This window comes from Salvelinus sp. IW2-2015, linkage group LG6.2 (genome assembly GCF_002910315.2).
Source record: "Salvelinus sp. IW2-2015 linkage group LG6.2, ASM291031v2, whole genome shotgun sequence".
Lineage (NCBI taxonomy): Eukaryota > Metazoa > Chordata > Actinopteri > Salmoniformes > Salmonidae > Salvelinus > Salvelinus sp. IW2-2015.
The window spans coordinates 22680287-22695829 of record NC_036846.1 but is presented as its reverse complement, the minus strand read 5'-3'; the positions used below and the strand labels follow the sequence as shown (position 1 = coordinate 22695829).

At 44.1% G+C, this 15543-nt stretch overlaps 1 pseudogene; it reads right to left on the bottom strand.

Annotated features, from left to right (window-relative positions):
* Positions 1-2663: 2663 nt before the first annotated feature.
* LOC111965584 (cohesin subunit SA-2-like) overlaps positions 2664-15543 on the bottom strand; it is a 31757-nt pseudogene continuing 18877 nt past the window's right edge.

The following is a 15543-nucleotide window of genomic DNA, read 5'->3' as shown; positions in this document are numbered from 1 at the left end:
GTCAGAGACCTGGCAGTGTGGTGCAAGACAAATKAGCTAATAGTGGACTACAGGAAAAGGCGGGCCGAACAGGCCCCCATTAACTTCAACGGGGCTGTAGTGGAGCGGATCRRGAGCTTCAAGTTCCTTGGYGTCCACATCAACAACAAACTATCATGGTCCAAACACACCAATACAGTTGTGAAGAGGGCACGACAAATCCTTTTCCCCCTCAGGAGAATGAAAAGATTTGGGTCCCCAGATCCTCAAAAGGTTCTACAGTTGCACCATCGAGAGCATCCTGACCGGTTGCATCACCGCATGGTATGGCAACTGCTCGGCATCTGACCGTAAGGCGCTACAGAGGGTAGTGTGTACGTCCCAGTGCATCACCGGGGCCAAGCCTCATGCCATCCAGGACCTATATAATAGGCGGTGTCAGGGAAAAGCACATACAATTGTCAGAGACTCCAGTCACCCAAGTCATAGACTGTTTTCTCGTTCTCTGCTACCGCACGGCAAGCAGTACCGGAGCGCCAAGTCTAGGACCAAAAGGCTCCTTAACAGCGTCTACCCCCCCCCCCAAGCCATAAGACTGCTGAACAATTAATCAAACGGCCACCGGACTATAACATTGACCCCCCATTTGTTTTGTACACTGCTGCTACTCGCTGTTTATCTTATCTATTCATAGTCACTTCACCCCCACCTACATGTACAAATGAACTCACTAACCCGTACCCCCCCCCACACTGACTCAGTACCGGTACCCCTGCATATAGCCTCGTTGGTGTTACTTTTCAGTTTATTTGGTAAATATTTTCTTAACTCTTCTTGAACTGCACTGTTGGTTAAGGGCTTTTAAGTAAGCATTTCACGGTAAGGTCTTCACTTGTTGTATTCGACGCATGTGACAAATAAAGTTTGATTTGAGACAGATTCTGGACGTATACACACTATAGCAGGGCAGTGAGAGAGATTCTAGACATACATACACCAGAGCAGGGCACTGACAGGGATCATGGACACACGTGTTTGAGTAAGTTCAGGGCTGAGAAAGGAACCTTTTTTAGTTTCCCTACACAGCGTTACTTTGTCATTCTGAAAGGAGGGATGACGAGAGAGAAGTCTGATGTGAGGAGGATAGACCTCTCCAGATCTTTCAGACAAGTAGCGTATTGAATGAAACCCTTTCCTTCACTTCCCTCTATTCCGCTCATCTCTTCACCTCTTTCCTTCTCAGCCCCATTCACCAGATCACAGGCAGCAGCCGTAGTGAATGGTGCTGAATGGACCCCTTCCCTTCACATCCCTCTATTCCGCTCATCTCTTCACCTCTTTCCTTCTCAGCACCATTCACCAGATCACAGGCAGCAGCCGTAGTGAATGGTGCTGAATGGACCCCTTCCCTTCACCCCTTCACCCCTTCCCTCGTTCCCTCGTTCCCTGCACTATTCTAACGAGCAGCCATTGATTGGAGGTTCTCTTTAGCGCTGTGTTTAACAGAGGCCTCCGCAGTCTTTCATCTACTGCCAGAATCTCCTATAACAGCCATGGACTCCATCTCTCCCTCCTCCTTCTCTAGACAGACAAACTGATTGCTACCAGCATGGGGGAGCTGTGCCCTGCATAACTTGTAACAGTAGGTAGAAGATAAACAATGTATAAAGAAGATGGGAGTAATATATGGAATGATACACTAGTTAGAATATCAAAAGTGGGATGGAAGTTGCACTTTAATTTTCTATTGTTGAATCGATACAGTCTGTTAACAGTGGCTACGCATATATACACGTAACACACGCTGCTCAACCCATTAACAGTAAGACACTAGCTATATACACTGAACACAGGCTGCTCAACCCATTAACAGTAAGACACTAGCTATATGCACTGAACACAGGCTGCTCAACCCATTAACAGTAAGACACTAGCTATATGCACTGAACACACGCTGCTCAACCCATTAACAGTAAGACACTAGCTATATACACTGAACACAGGCCGCTCATCCCATTAACAGTAAGACACCAGCTATATACACTGAACACAGGCTGCTCAACCCATTAACAGTAAGACACCAGCTATATACACTGAACACAGGCTGCTCATCACCATTAACAGTAAGAACACTAGCTATATACACTGAACACAGGCTGATCACCCATTAACAGTAAAGACACTAGCTATATACACTGAACACAGCCGTCTCATCCCAATTAACATAAACACCAGCTATATACACTGAACACAGGCTGCTCAACCCATTAACAGTAAGACACTAGCTATATACACTGAACACAGGCCGCTCATCCCATTAACAGTAAGTGTATAAAGCTGTTATCTTAAAGGCAAAGCAGCTCTGACAAAGTGTCGTAACAGGACCACCCTTCCAAACTTCGTCTTGTTGACTCATGAGAAAAACAGAACGTGAGAAGCCTGCGCTTCAAAGGCTACTCTGCCTAACACTTGATATGCAACAAGAAAACCCAAACATGTTGGTGTCTGGGATTTATGTGCCTATATAGTGCCTGGGGCCCTGGCCAGTAGTGTAGGGAATATGGTCTTTCATTTGTGAGGAAACATCGCCCCCTTGTGGCAATGAGTAGCTGTGGTAAAATTAACAAAAAATGCTTTCATTTCAAACAATGCGAACTGATTAAATAAAAATCACAGCACTGATGTCGAGTTGGTTTACTTTTATTCAAAAAGTGACTGTCTCCAGACAAGTAAAAATCTGACTGTGAGTGACAATAGCATGGGGGACAAACAATACCACAGAAGAGTGTGTGTGTATGTATGTATGTATGCATGTATGCATGCATGCATGCATGCATGCATGCATGCATGTATGTATGTATGTATGTATGTATGTATGTATGTATGTATGTATGTATGTATGTGAAAAGATTAAAACACACAAATGGCCAAAAAGGAAAAACACAAATGAAAATAAAGCTTGATGTTTGTTTTATATACAGGAAGGTTCAAATAAAGGAATTATACCAATGTAGTGGTAGTAAGTGACAAAACAAAAGCCACAGTCATTTTTACTCCAAAATATTTACTTACATAAAATAATAATTAGGTAAAACACACAGGCTGTTTGTATCTACTTCATCGACATCACATCTGGACCATCTCGAATGTTCTCTGTCGTCATAACAACCCCAATAATCACCTTTCATGGCTACCTCTGACATGGAAGAAAGTTGTGAGAGAAAACAAATGTAGGACCTTTCCAGAAACAACCCCAAGCACCCTAGTGTCACGAGGCCCAACCACATCTCATCTACATAATCTTTCCGGGGCTACCTCAAGTCTAACCCCGAGGTGCTAGTGTAGCTCTATAGTAATTTGCTGGGTATAAGCGATACGATAGTAGCTTCACCATTTACCTCTGATAGACTAGTTGGGATGAAGCCTAATTGCTTATACCTTACCCATTCCTATCAGATAGACACAGGTGCCTTGGAGAGTCTAGGTATATAGGCAAAGAATGACTAGAATGGGAAAAAGCATCCCTTAAGCAATATCAATTTCATTCTAGTAATACTATTTCTATGGGGCTAGGGGCAGTTTCTGGACAGGGCAGTTGATTTCCTTCCACTATAGCATGTTTAAGGCTCAGGCATGGAATGATTACAAAGTAGATAGATTTACCTCAGTAGACAAAACATTTAATTAAAACTTATGGACGACATAATAGTTCATGTCACATTTAAGCTTTGTCTAGCTGCCAGAGTGCTGCTACTGTTGAAGTGTCCCAAATGGCACCCTATTCCCTATATAGTGCACTACTTTTGACCAGGGCCCATAGGGAATATAGGGCCTGGTGAGGGCACTAGGGAATAGGGTACCATTTGGGATGAAAACAATCAACCTTTCTATAGGATTATAATGATGACTGGTTTTTAGTTAGTTACACAGTTTTATATTGTGGAGTTTCGTGACAGGACATTATTATTACTCATGGATGTTGAAAATCTTAAAGCTGAAATTTCACAAGCCAGATTTATTTTGTCATAATGAATCTCATCCAAACTAATTTACACGTAGGAAAAACGGTAGAAACCCCAAGACGTTAAGAAAAAAAAATACAAATTTAAAAATCTTCCGACACCTGACTACCCATGCTTTCATTTTAAACAGTTTTACTTACACATTTCTGAAACATTAACTTTAGGTTGAACATTTTAATWAAAAAAAAAAAGCACAGTTATAAAATCAGCACCGATTCATATATAACTTTATTTAAAATTTAGAGATAGCTATTTCAACACTAAATATGCTGGATTTTCAGGAGATGGAGAAATGTATTTTCTGTGTATTAACGTGCTGCTTGCTTGTCTCAGTCAGCACAGTGGTGGCACTACCAGAGAGAAAATCCCCTCGCTGTCCGTTGAGAGAGAAAACTCTACAGATAGGTAGAAGGGTGCAAATCTTTGGGTAAGCTTCAGGACTTGTGTGACAGCCTAGTTCCTTGTTAAACACTTTTGGCTGCATACCAAATGGCACCCTATTCCCTATATAGTGCACTACTTTTGAGATGCATCCTGGGCCTCTTCACAGCAACTACTGGGGTCCTCAGTCAGACAGTATCCAACAACCACAGAATGGAAACAGTACCCACACATTTGGATGTGACGAAGAGACCTTCCGGTCCAAACGTTGCAAGAAACTATACTGAAGCATTTACAACAGTGTGGCGTTATTTCTACGTGTTTCGTATGAAGGAATCTGCGCTTGGAAAACGATTGTGCCCTTTACCAGGGCCAACGGTTGGATGTGTGTTGTTGCTACAGTCATGACTCTTACAGCTGATCTAGTTAACAGGTCACCAACTGAACCACCAGCAGTCATCATCACAACCACAGAACCAACAGATTCTGACAGTCCAACATGGAGGAAAGGAAAACTAAAAAACTGAAAATAGCATAAAGACCGTGTCCATCCACTACTACTACAGCACAGCTAGCTAGTTACCTTTCCTACTAACAACCTGTTTATAAATTACTAGACCACACCGTGTTACTCACTATACTAGCATAGAGACAGGGTTAGAAGACATTTCCAAATCTCATTCCATCTCCATTTGGAAGAAAAATAAAACGTTGTAGAATTATAGAACTTCCTTCAGACTAAACGCCTGGAGGATTCTTCTATGTTTGGAACTGGTTTGCCACTAACTGAAAGGTGAAAGCTTACCCAAGGATTATAAAAAAGTATTTTGTTTTCATTCAGTCCTCTGTGTGTGTGTGTGTGTGTGTGTGAGACCATGGAGGATAAACCAGAGAAGACTTCAGATCCGCATCTTAACTTCTCCATAAATACAAAATGCCTCTCCTCTTCGTCTACAAATACCAGTTTAAAACATGGACACTCCAAGGACCTGCAGAGACAAAAGTGATCATTACACATCTGTAAAAGCACTTAGCAACAACATGTCGGGCTTACGTATTACTATAGTGAGGCTAAACCAACCTCCCAGATCTCATCTCGACTATTGGGAAATCTGGAGAACTTCAGTATTGGATTGTGTTTTAACGTAGCGCTGGCAAGCAAAGCTTGTGTTTGATTAGCGCGGAATAGAAATGAAGCATTCGATAGACTGAGTAAAATTATGTTTCCCCTAAAGAGAGGCATTGCCTTGATTTAGCTTTTTGTTTTCCTACTGTGTTGGACAAAGTTTCAGTAGCCTATGAGGAGTTAGTTTGTATGTTATGCATGCTAGCTTGTTGCATCACTAGACCACTGTACTCCACCCCTTTTCATCTTCTTCCTGAGGAGAACTTCCCCAGGCTTTCCAACAGAAAAAGCTCAAAAGGAATGTATTCAACCAAATGATCTTCCACATTTAACCCAACCCCTCTGAATCAGAGAGGTGCGGGGGCTGTCTTAATCAACGTCCACATCATCGCCGCCCGGGGATCAGTTATTGGGGGCTGGCTCATATTTTCGAACCAGCAATCTTTTGGTTACCGACCCAAAAGTTCTTACTAACCGCTAGGCTACCTGCTGCCCAGAATGTGTATAGCCTGGGCTTCCGAGGCTAATATTACTRGAAAAATCAGAGGTTGGAACCTAAATTATTTTCCAATCATTCAGTTCTGAACAGAACCATAATTGTTTCCGTTACGTTCCACTGTTCTGAACAGCAAAATCTACGGTTTATATCGTTCCTTTCTGAAATACATTATTTATTTATTTTTACATTTAGTGAGACATTAAATTGCTTCACCAATCATGCAGTGCGGACAGAGCAGCTTGCTAGGGAGAAATGAATACATTCATCTGAAATGGGTCTTCCGTATTTAAACCAACCCCTGAATCAGAGAGGTGCGTAAGGCTGCCTTAAATCGACATCCACGTCTTCGGCGCCCGGGGAACAGTGGGTTAACTGCCTTGCTCAAGGGTAGAACAACAGTATTTTACCTTGTCAGCTCGGAGATTCGATCGAGTAMCCTTTCGGTTACTGGCCCAACACTCCTACCCGCCAGCCTACACACGCAATGATTTACAAGTGGCAGACAGACACTGGGTGCCAGCTGGAATTGTCAATGTAATGCAACTCAATAGGAAAATGATGATTTTACACAATATAGAAACAGAAATAATCTACAAAATGACTTTGTAATTTCAATGACGTGTATTCATAACATCTTAGCTTTTATAATAAACTAAATGACATTACAATGTTACATATTCGTTTCTTTTAGTTTATGTCTTTTCTTCTTCTTTTTTTTAATATATATATATWTTTTTAAATGTGCTTACGGGCACCTGGTTTGTAAGTAAGCATTTCATGGAAAGGTCAACACCTGTTGTATGTGACAAATACAACTTGATGTGGTATTTCCTGGCGGTCTCCCGTCTCAGTATTAACCAGGCCGACCCTGAACAGGCGAGGTTAGGGTGGTATGACCACAAGCGTAGTGGTGACCCAGCACAGAGGTGCAGTGCTCGTTACATATTAGTTTCTAGGGAACAATAAGTGCTTTAAAACATAGCTCTTTTATTTATTTTTATTTTTTTTACCTTTATTTAACTAGGCAAGTCAGTTAAGAACAAATTCTTATTTACAATGACGGCCTAGGAACAGTGGGTTGACTGTCTTGTTCAGGGGCAGAACGACCGATTTCTACCTTGTCAGCTCGGGGATTCGATCTTGCAACCTTTTGGTTACTAGTCCAACGCTCTAACCACTAGGCTACCTGCCTCCCAATAAAATAAAAAAACCTCTTATTTTCTGGTGCTCCTAAATTTAAGTTGCGAGCACCAGTACAACCAATGAAAATGTTTAATTTAGAGCGCTGTGTATGTATAAGGAAGAGTATTACTATAGAGTAATAATGGTTGAGTATAAGAGAAGAGAGTTACTTACAGACTCGTCCATGATAGAGCCAGGGTCAAAGTAGTCTGGTTTCAGCTCTGATCTCTCTCTCCTGTTCTTAGAGGGGGGCTGGAGAAAGAAGAGAAACAAATATGAAATTATTTAAATTCTGATTATATGAGCTGATTGTGATAATTACACACTGAACAAAAAATAAACGCAACATGCAACAATTTTAAAGATTTTACTGAGTAACAGTTCATATAAGGAAATCTGTCAATTGAAATACATTAATTAGGCCCTAATCTATGGATTTCACATGACTGGGAAAACATGAATTTGTTGGTCACAGACACCTTAAAAAAAGGTAGGGACGTGGATCAGAAAACCAGTCAGTATCTGGTGACCACCATTTGCCTCATGCAGTGTGACATCTTCACATAAGAGTTGAACAGGCTGTTGATTGTGAGCTTTGGAATGTGGTCTCACTCTTTAACGGCTGTGCGAAGTTGCTGAACATTGGCGGGAACTGGAACACACTGTCGTACACGACGATCCAGAGCATCCCAAATATGCTCAATTGATGTCATGTCTGGTGAGTACGCAGGCCATGGAAGAACTGGGCCATTTCTAGCTTCAAGGAATTGTGTACAGATCCTTGCAGAACATGAGGTGATGGATGAATGGCATGACGACTGGCCTCAGGATCTAGTCACGGTAGAGTGCATTCGGGAACTATTCAGACTTCACTTTGTCAACATTTGGTTACATAACAGCCTTATTCTAAAACGGATTTTAAAATGTTTCTCAATCTACCCCATGATGACAAAGCATAAACTGTTTAGAAATTTTACCAAATGTACAACATTTTAAAAGTACGTTTTATAAAATACGTTTTCAGACCCTCCTGTTTCCATTGATCATCCTTGAGATGTTTCTACAACTTGATTGGAGTCCATGTGTGGTAAATCCAATTGATGGGACATGATTTGGAAAGACTCACACTTGTCTATACAAGGTCCCACAGTTTTTTTGTATTCAAAGTTTTTGATGTTGGTAATTTTACCCACTTTTTCGTGATATCCAATTGCGATCGTCTCATCGCTGCAACTACCCAATGGGCTTGGGAGAGGCGTCCTCCGAAACATGCACTGCCAAGCCGCACCACTTCTTAACACCTGCTCGGTTAACACGGAAGCCAGCTGCACCAACCTGTCGGAGGAAACACCGTTCAACTGACCCCCGTGTCAGCTTACAGGCGCCCGGCCCGCCCCAAGGAGTTGATAGAGCTCGATGAACCAAGGAAAGCCCACCGGCCAAACCTTGGGATCGAAACCCAGGCTGTAGTGATGCCTCAACACTGCAATGCAGTGCCTTAGACCGATAAGGTCCCACAGTTGACAGTGAAAATCAGTGCAAAAACCAAGACACCGATGGTCACTGACAGAGCTCAAGAGTTTCTCTGTGGAGATGGGAGAACCTTCCAGAAAGACAATCATTTCTGCAGCACCCCACCATTCAGGCCTTTATGGTAGAGTGGCAAGACGGAAGCCACTCATCAGTAAAAGGCACATGACAGCCAGCTTGGAGTTTGCCAAAAGGCACCTAAAGGGCTCTCAGACGATGAGAAACAAGGTTCTCTGGTCTGATGAAACCAAGATTAAACTCTTTGGCCTGAATGCCAAGCGTCACATCTGGAGGAAACCTAGCACCATCCCTACAGTGAAGCATGGTGGTGGCAGCATCATGTTGTGGGGATGTTTTTCAGCTGCTGGGACTGGGAGACTAGTCAGGATCGAGGAAAATATGAAAGAAGTAAAGTACAGAGAGATCCTTGATGAAAACATTCTCCAGAGTGCTCAGGACCTCAGACTGGGGCGAAGGTTCACCTTCCAACAGGACAACGACCCTAAGCACACAGCCAAGACAACACGAGTGTCTTCGGGACAAGTCTCTGAATGTCCTTGAGTGGCCCAGCTAAAGCCCGGACTTGACCCGATGAAACATCTCTTGAGAGACCTGAAAATAGCTGTGCAGCAACGCTCCCCATCCGATCTGCAGAGAAGAATGGGAGAAACTACCCAAATACAGGTCTGCCAAGCTTGTAGTGTCATACCCGAGAAGACTCGAGGCTGTAATCCCTGCCAAAGGTGCTTCAACAAAGTACTGAGTAAAGGGTMTGAATACTTTTTTTATTTTTATACATTTGCCAACATTCCTAAAAACCTGTTTTTGCGTTGTCATTATGGGGTATTGTGTGTAGATTGATGAGGGAAATGTTTTTTTTTWAAGTAACAAAATATGAAGGGTCTGAATACTTTCTGAATGCACAGCAACTCTGTGCATTCAAATTGCCATCGATAAATTGCAATTGTGTTTGTTGTCCTTAGCTTATGCCTGCCCATACCATAACCCCACCGCCACCACGGGGCACTCTGTTCACAACGTTGACATCAGTAAACTGCTCGCCCACACGACGCCATACACGCCGTCTACCACCTGCCYGGTACATTTGAAACCGGGATTCATCTGTGAAGAGCACACTTCTCCAGTATGCCAGTGAGCATTTACCCACTGAAGTTGGTTACGACTTCCAAATTCTCTAAAGCTGGGTGTACACTACACAATTTCATCCCCGATTTAACTGTTCCAGACACATTTTTGAGATCAGAGACAAAACCCCCATGTTGATGCCTACTAAGGGGGGGCACACAGACGCTCGTTTAATGGGAGCAGATTAGAGACGCAATCCGAGGGCTATCGATCTCGACTTTGAGCCACACGTCCCAATATTTTCAAACGTTTTGATTTTATCGRCACAATTTTCAATGCTTTTGTAGTGTGAGATGTGCAACGCCAATGAGCAATAGTCAATGAGAGCTCGCCAGTGAAGACCCCAGTAAGATGAGCATGCTTCACATCACCCAGAATGTGTAGACTCAAAGGAGCCATGACTACTACTAAACTCAGCAAAAAAAGAAGTGTCCCTTTTTCAGGACACTGTCTTTCAAAGACAATTTGTAAAAATCAAAAAAGAAATTCAAAGATCTTCATTGTAAAGGGTTTAAACACTGTTTCTCATGCTTGTTCAATGAACCATAAACAATTAATGAACATGCACCTGTGGAATGATCGTAAAGACACTAACAGCTAACAGGCGGTAGGCAATTAAGGTCACAGCTATGAAAACTTAGGACACTAAAGAGGCCTTTCTACTGACTCTGAAAAACACCAAAAGAAAGAAGCCCAGGGGCCCTGCTCATATGCGTGAACGTGCCTTAGGCATGCTGCATGGTGGCATGAGGACTGCAGATGTGGCCAGGGCAATAAATTGCAATGTCCGTACTGTGAGATGCGGGAGACAGGACGGACAGCTGATCATCCTTGCAGTGGCAGACCACGTGTAACAACACCTGCACAGGATCGGTACATCCAAATATCACACCTGCGGGACAGGTACAGGATGGCAACAACAATTGCCCGAGTTACACCAGGAACGCACAATCCCTCCATCAGTGCTAAGACTGTCCGCAATAGGCTGAGAGAGGCTGGACTGAGGGCTTGTAGGCCTGTTGTAAGGCAGGTCCTCACCAGACATCACCGGCAACAAWGTCGCCTATGGGCACAAACCCACCGTCGCTRGACCARACAGGACTGGCAAAAAGTGCTCTTCACTGACGAGTCGCGGTTTTGTCTCACCAGGGGTGATGGCCGGATTTGCGTTTATCGTCGAATTAATGAGCGTTACACCGAGGCCTGTACTCTGGAGCGGGATCGATTTGAAGGTGGAGGTTCCATCATGGTCTTGGGCGGGGTCACAGCATCATCGGACTGAGCTTGTTGTCATTGCAGGTAATCTCAACGCTGTGTGTTACAGGGAAGACATCCTCCTCCCTCATTGTGGTACCCTTCCTGCAGGCTCATCCTGACATGACCCTGCAGCATGACAATGCCACCAGTTATACTGCTCGTTTGTGATGCGTGATTTCCTGCAAGACAGGAATGTCAGTGTTCTGCCACGGCCAGCGAAGAGCCTGGATCTCAATCCCATGGAGCACGTCTGGGACCTGTTGGATCGGAGGGTGAAGGCTAGGGCCATTCCCCCCAGAAATATCCMGGAACTTGCAGGTGCCTTGGTGGAAGAGTGGGGTAACATCTCACAGCAAGAACTGGTAAATCTGGTGCAGTCCATGAGGAGGAGATGCACTGCAGTACTTAATTCAGCTGGTAGCCACACCAGACACTGACTGTTACTTTTGACCCCCCCTTTATTCAGGGACACATTATTCCATTTCTGTTAGTCACATGTCTGTGGAACTTGTTCAGTTTAGTCTCAGTTGTTGAATCTTGTTATGTTCATACAAATATTTACACATGTTAAGTTTGCTGAAAATAAACTCAGTTGACCGTGAGAGGAAGTTTCTTTTTTTGCTGAGTTTAGCATGCGTTTGTACTTGCCTTTAACCAGAGCCAAAGTGTCAAACCATTCAAGCAATGTTATTCAATTCATAATATTATTATGAATATATTTCAACTCTGTATGGCAAGCGTGAATGTCTGACTGAAATTGTTTGAGGTTGCTTTGAGCCACAGATCGTTGTAACTACTTTAAATCTACATCACATCATTGTTTTGGCGAGACAGCGTGCTATGGAGAATCCTCACGACCAAGTGAAGAATCTTGTAGTGTGTGACCTACCATCCGTGCCACATCGTTCAGTGTGCGCACCACTACGTCGGCAAGACAAAAAAAAAAACTACAGGGGAGATTAATGTGAGAGGTTTAGCGATGTTAGGATTTTTAAAGTCGTGTAGTATACACCCGGGTTAAAATGACGTGTGAGGTAGCTTATTGTAGAGAAATGAATATTAGATTCTCTGGCAACAGCTCTGATGGACATTCCTGCAGTCAGCATGCCAATTGCACACTCCCTCAACTTGACAGCTGAAGCATTGTAGAAAATTACAGAACATTTATGGGATCTTATATTTTAGCTCATGAAAGCAACATTATACATGTTGCGGTATTTTTTTTTATAAAGATTTATTTTCAGGATATTTAGTGTTTGACAGATCTTTGTGTTTCACCACATAATTCGCTGTTAAAGGTTTTATAAACCAAATGCCATATTTGTAGTAAAAGGTCTAAGGTCTCACCAGGTCGATGTCCATGGTGTCAAAGTCCATGCCCTCGTTGAGGTCTTCCATACGACCCTCTGACGACATCATCACGTCCTCTACGATAGGCTCCTCATCCTCCTCCATCAGCCCTGTACCACGCCGACTACACACACACACCATAATTAGTACAAACTACCATCAATATAGAGTAGCTGTACATAAACAAATGGTTAGTCCACAAAGAGATATGTGTAAAGGAAGTAGCTCTTACATGGCCTGTTGCAGGTTGGTCCTGGGCTCGGGGTTAGGGAGGGTGTGTGTGTGTGTGTGTGTGTGTGTGTGTGTTCTTACATGGCCTGTTGCAGGTTGGTTCTGAGCTTGGCGTAGTTCATGGCTCTCTCCTGCTGCTGACGAACCTCCTCCTGCTGCCTCTGAGCCAGCATCCACGTCACCTGGGTACTACAAACACAGACAACAATAAGTTAAATAACCAACACTGGTGTTCAGTAGGTATACAGAGACAGACAGAGAGAGAGAAGACGAAAGAGAGAGAAGACGAAAGAGAGAGAGAAGACGAAAGAGAGAGAGAGAAGACTGAAAAGAGAGAGAAGAGAGAAGAGAGAGAGAGAAAAGAGAGAGAAAAGGAGAAAGAGAGAGAAGGAGAGAGAGAGAAGGAGAGAGAGAGGAAGGAGAGAGAGAGAAGGAGAGAGAGAGAAGGAGAGAGAGAGAAGGGAGAGAAGAGAAGGAGAGACGACATAAACGAAAGGCACGAGAGAGAGAAGGAACGACGAAGAAGAGAAGCCAAAGAAAGCGAAGAGATAGAAGAAGAAGAGAAAGAGAGAAAGAGAGACGCATGAGAGAAGACGAAAAGAAGAGAGAAAGAGAAGAGAGAAGAAGAGAAAGAGAGAGAAAGAAGAAGAGAAGAACGAAGACGAAGATGAGAGAGAGAACAGAGAAGAAGATGAGACAGAGAAAGAAGGAATAAAAAGAAAAGAGAAGGAGAAAGGGAATCTTCCACTGTAGTCGATGGGTGTCTCGGTGGAGCCTTGAGGGTGCTGGGGGGAGTGTGTGAGGGTGAGAGTGCTCTGCCTGCTCGGCCCAGCCTGCAAGGAACCGGCGTACACTCCCATGCCCTAAGCGGTCGTCTCTCCCCCTCGCCTCCTTCCCCATCGTCCCCTGGTCCTCTCATCATGGAAGGTGAGGTGGGGGAGCAACTCCATCCCAGATCGAGCTTCAATGCGCGTGCTGCACCACGACATATCTGTCCGCTTACTCCGCTCACCCACCCGGCCCCTAGACAGCAACACACATGGCTAAACACACACACCTAAACATGGCCATCGTAGTGAAATCCAGTCTGGACTTCCTGAACCCTGGTGCTTGTAGCTATCCTTCAGGGATTCTCCTCTTGCTGCAGCCGACCGGTACAGTGGGAGTAGCAGCCTTGGTTTTTCTTTTCTTGATTCTGCACCAGACGGACCCTCTGGAGAGAGCCCGGGCAGGACAACAGACATGTGTCCGTCGTCCCCGCCGGCCTGCAGGGAGTTCCTGTAGGAGATGAGCGGTAGCCAGCAGTCGTCTCTCTGGAGGGCCATCTGGAAGGTCATGAACCTCTCCAGATACATGTGACTACAGCGGAGAGAGGAGAGATGTTACACACACTGAACAAAAACATAAAACACAACATATAAAGTGTTGGTCCCAGGTTTCACGAGCTGAAATAAAAGATCCCAGAACAAAAAGCCTATTTCTCTCAAATTTGTTTACATCCCTGTTAGTGARCATTTCTCTTTTTCCAAGATAATCCATCCACCTGACAGGTGCGGCATATCAAGAAGCTGATTAAACAGCATGATCATTACACAGGTGCACCTTGTGCTGGGGACAATAGACTACTAAAATGTGCAATTTTGTCACAACGCCACAGATATCTCAAGTTGAGGGAGCGTGCAATTGGCATGCTGACTGCAGGAATGTCCACCAGAGCTGTTGCCAGAGAATTACATTTCTCATACTGCCAAATTTTCAAGAATTTGGCAGTACGTCCAACTGGCCTCACAACAGCAGACCACATGCAACTACACCAGACCAGGACCTCCATCGTCTGAGACCAGCCACCCGGACAGCTGATGAAACTGAGGAGTATTTCTGTCTGAAATAAAGCCCTTTTGTGGGGGAAAACTCATTCTGATTGGCTGGACCTGGCTCCCCAGTGGCCTCCCAGTCATGTGAAATCCATAGATTAGGGCCTCATTTATTTATTTAAATTGACTGATTTCCTTATATGAACTGTAACTTTGAAATTGTTGTGTTAATATTTTTGTTCAGTATAAATACACACAACTAAAGAGGGGACACGGTCCTCTTATCCTGCTTCATGACATATCATACGAGTCATCACTTACACAGACATCAGTTACCACACACACACACACACACACAGGTGCACGTGTCTGATTAGGAGAGGCAGAGGTGTGTACTCACACAGTCCTCTTGTCCTGCCTCATTAGTTTGGAGGAAAACTCAGAGAGGATGTCTAGGAAGGCCAGGTGAAGAGGAGGGTTGCCCTCTCCCTGGGGACTGGGCTCCTTAAACGAAAACTCTATACCATCCCTGGGGGGGAAGAGAGCGAGAGAGAAGAGGTAGGGAGAGGGGAGTGAGAGTAGAGGGAGACAATTTTAGATCAGAAGAATGGGAGGTATCTAACAGCATATGTAGAAACATACATTAACTAGTCCTATATACAGCTCACATTCATCATATGCTAATCACGTTCAGTAATTCTAATCATATTAAAAAGCTGAAGTATTTCTTATCTGCTGGTTATGTCAGTCTTGTGTACAATAAAGCTACGGAGAAAGAGATCAGAGGAGACTGACTTGTGCAGCATGGCGATAGCGTCTCGTGTTTTGACCTGGTCCAGACCGAAGGTGAGAGAGAAACGTCTGGCCAGCTCCTTGATCCCACAGAACGCTGAGGACGAGCGGTCAAAACCTGTCCCCAACTCTGACAACATCTCATGGAACAACTGGAGGAAATAGGGAAGAGAGGGCAAGACAGGGAAGAGAGGGCAAGACAGGGAAGAGAGGGCAAGACAGGGAAGAGAGGGC